The following is a 3912-nucleotide window of genomic DNA, read 5'->3' as shown; positions in this document are numbered from 1 at the left end:
GCACCTGACCCAAGCCATGGTATTTTCAATAACCTCATATGCATGCGAAAGGTGGACAGTGAATAAGGAAGACCATAGAAGAATTGATGCTTTTGAGTTATGGTGTTGGAGGAGAAATGCTTTTGAGTTATGGTGTTGAAAGTGCCATGGGCTGCTAAAAGATCAAACAGATCTGTGTTGGAAGAAGTGCAGCCAGAATGCTCCTTGGAGGCCACGATTGCAAAACTTCGTCTCTCATACTTCGGACATACTGTCAGGAGGGACCAGTTGCTGGAAAAGGATATCATGTTTGGTAAGGTGAAGGGTCAAAGAAACAGACGAACACCCCCAGTGAGATGGATTGGCAAAATGGCAGCATCAATGGGCTCAAACGTGGCAATGATAGTGAGATTGGCAGTGGATCGGGCAGTGTTTCGTTCAGCTGTGCATAAGGTCACTATGCACACCTAACAACAACAACAAACAAAGTTTCGTTCAGCTGTGCATAAGGTCACACTGACACCTAACAACAACAACAAACAAAGCAAAAAGAGGGACTAGGGTCGATGCAGAACTTCGAAATGGCAAGGAAGTCAGGTAGATTTCAAGATAAAACAGACTGTTTTAAGCAGAGCAAAAGTTAATCATTTACAGGGTAACCTCAAAGAAAAATAATACATATACACATCAAAATAGGAGCCCTGGTGGTGTAGTGGGTTATGAGCTGGGGGGTTTGCAGGTGCAAATCCCCAGGTCTTTTCTCCACTGATGAGCTCTTGGGGTTCTAACGGATAACCTTTTGGTTAGCAGCCAAGTGCTTAACCGTGTGTGCCAGGGCTCCTTGTCTATAAGACTTGAGTTTATCGTCGTGTGCCAGTCTGGGTAGGGCATTAGCTAGTGCCAACCTAAGGATGGCAGTTCTGCCCTGTAGCATGGCAGATTGTCATGAGTCCGAATCTGTGCTGTTAAGTGCCATGGAGTCCGTTCTGACTCAGCGACCCAGTAATAGGATTTCCGAGGAGCGGCTGGTAGGCTCGAACTGCAGTCCAGTGCTTAGATACTAGACAGCAAATGGGTTTATTTTATTTGTGTAAATAATTTTTTATTGAATGTAGTCAGCGAGCCCCACCCACCCAAGATGCTACTAATGGAGGAATTAATGTGCAGGGGAGAGGGCCCATGGAAACTCAATACTTGCAGCTTTTCTCAAACCTAAAACTGCTTTCAAAAATTAAAATCTTTTTAAAAACAAAGTAGGAGGAATGTACTCTGAGAGTAGCAGCTGTCCCCGACGTTCCTCATCCACCGGAGTCTCTGATCAAGAGGCCAGCCTGGTGGTTAGACCCTGGACACTCCTACAAGAACCCTATTTTGCAAAGGTCACTTCCCAGGGGTTTACTCCGTGGGGATAGGGCTGTGTGTTTGTACTCGGAGAGCCCACACCACAGGTGTGAGGATAAACACCTGTTCAGCCTCCAGGCCCCTGCTGCCTTGAAGCTGGAGGCCACACAAGGCCACAAGTGGGGACCCATCGCTTGTGGAAATGCTGCTCAGAGTCCCCTCCTTGGACACTGCAGAGAGATGGGCAGTTCAGAGCCTACAACTCAGGCCTGACTCTGCCACTCTTAGGCCAGTGGAAAGGACTACTCACAGCTCATGAGTAGTTGTTGTTCTAAGGTGCCGTTGAGTTGGTACTGACTCATAGTAAACTGATGCATAACAGAATGAAACACTGCCTAGTCCTGCACCAATCACACAATCGTTCCTACGCTTGAGCCCATTGTTACTGCCACTGTGACAATCCATCTCATTGGGGGTCTTCCTTTTTCTCTCTGACCCTCCACTTTACCACACATGATGATATGTCTGAAGTATGAGAGATGAAGTCTGGCCATCCTGGCTTCTGAGGAGCATTCTGGCTGTACTTCTTTCAACACAGATTTGTATGTTCTTCTGGTAGCCCATGGGACTTTGAATATTCTTCTCCGACACCATAGCTCAAATGCATCAATTCTTCTATGATCTTCCTTATTCACTGTCGAACTTTCACATGCATATGAGGTTACTGAAAATACCATGGCTTGGGTGAGGTGCATCTTTGTCCTCAAACTGATATCTTTGCCCATTAACATTTTAAAGATGTCTTATGCAGTTGATTTGCCTAATGCAATATGTCATTTGAATTCTTGACTGCTGTTTCAAACAATGAGTGTTGATGATTGATCTGAGCAAAATGAAGTCTTTTGACAACTTCTATCTTTTCTCTGTTTATCTTGATGTTATTTATTGGTCCAGTGGTGAGGATTTTTATTTTCTTACATTGAGGTACAACCCATACTGAAGGCTGTGGTCTTTGATCTTCATCAGTATTTTAAATCCTCTTCACTTTGAACAAGCAAGGTTGTATCATCTGCATATTACAGGCTGTTAATGAGTCTTCCTCCAATCCTGATGTCATGTTTTTCTTCATATAATCCAGCTTCTCAAATTATTTGCTCAGCATACAGATTGAATAAGTATGGTGAAAGAACATAATCTTGATGCACACCTTTCCTAATTTTAAACCATTCAGTGTTCCCTTGTTGAGTACAGGTTCTTCATGAGCACAATTAAGTGTTCCGGAATACTTATTGTCTGCAATGTTGTCCATAGCTTGTCATGAGCCACACAATAAAAAAAAAAGCCTTTGTGTAGTCAATAAAGCACTGATAAACATCCTTCTGGTATTCTCTCCTTTCAGCCAATATCCAGCTGATGTCAGCCATGATATCCCTCATTCCACGTGCCTGTCTGAATCCAGCCTGAACCTCTGGCAGTTCTATGTCAATGTACTGCTGCTGCTGTTTAAAAATTATCTTTAGCAAAATTTTACTCCTATACAATATTAATTATATTATCTGATGATTTCCCCATTCTGTTGGGTTACCTTTCTTTGGAATGGGCACAAATTATTGATCTCTTCTAATCAATTCATCAGGAAGCTGTCTTCCAAATTTCTTGGCATAGATGAGTGAGTGCTTCCAATGTTGCCTCAGGTTGTTGAAAGATTTCAGTTTTTATTCCATCAATTCCCAGCGACTTGCTTTTTGCCAATGCCTTGAGTGCACCTTGGACTTCTTCCTTCAGTATCATTAACTCTTGATCATACGTTACCTCTTGAAACGATTGAACATCAACCTTTCTTTTGTACAGTAACTCTGTACTCTTTGCATCTTCTTTTGATGCTTTTTGCATCATTGAATATTTTGCCTATAGAGTCCTCAATATTGCAAATTGAGGCTTGAATTTTTCCTTCAGTTCTTACAGCTTGATGAATATTGAGCATGTTCTTCCCTTTGGTTTTCTAACTCCCGATCTGTGCACATTTCATTATAATATTTGACTTCGTCTTCTCAAGGTAACCTTTGAAATTTTTTGTTCAGCTCTTTTACCTCCACACGTCTTCCATTTGTTTTAGCATTGCTACAGTGGAGAGCAAGTTTTGGAGTCTCTGCTGACATCCATTTTGGTCTTTTTCTTTTTTCTTGTCTTCTTAATGACCTTTTGCTTTCTTCTTGTATGATGTTCTTGATGTCATCCCACAACTCTTCTGGTCTTCGGTTATCAGTGTCTAATTCATCAGATCTGTTCTTAAGATGATCTCTAAATTCAGGTGGGATATGTTCAAGGTCATATTTTGGCTCTCATGGACTTGTTTTCATTTTCTTCATCTTCAGCCTGAATTTGCATATGAGCAACTGATGGATTGTTCCACAGTCTGCCCCTGGTCTTGTTTTGGCTGATGATATGGAGCTTTTCCACTGCCTCTTTCCACAGATGTAGTCAATGTGATATCTGTGTATTCCATCTGGTAAGGTCCATGTGTATAATCATCTTTTATTTGTTTAAAAAAGGTACTTGCAATGAAGAAGTCATTGGTCTTGCAAAATTCTA

Source organism: Chrysochloris asiatica, unplaced genomic scaffold, assembly GCF_000296735.1.
Source record: "Chrysochloris asiatica unplaced genomic scaffold, ChrAsi1.0 scaffold00097, whole genome shotgun sequence".
Taxonomy (NCBI): domain Eukaryota; kingdom Metazoa; phylum Chordata; class Mammalia; order Afrosoricida; family Chrysochloridae; genus Chrysochloris; species Chrysochloris asiatica.
Note: the sequence above shows the minus strand (reverse complement) of the source record.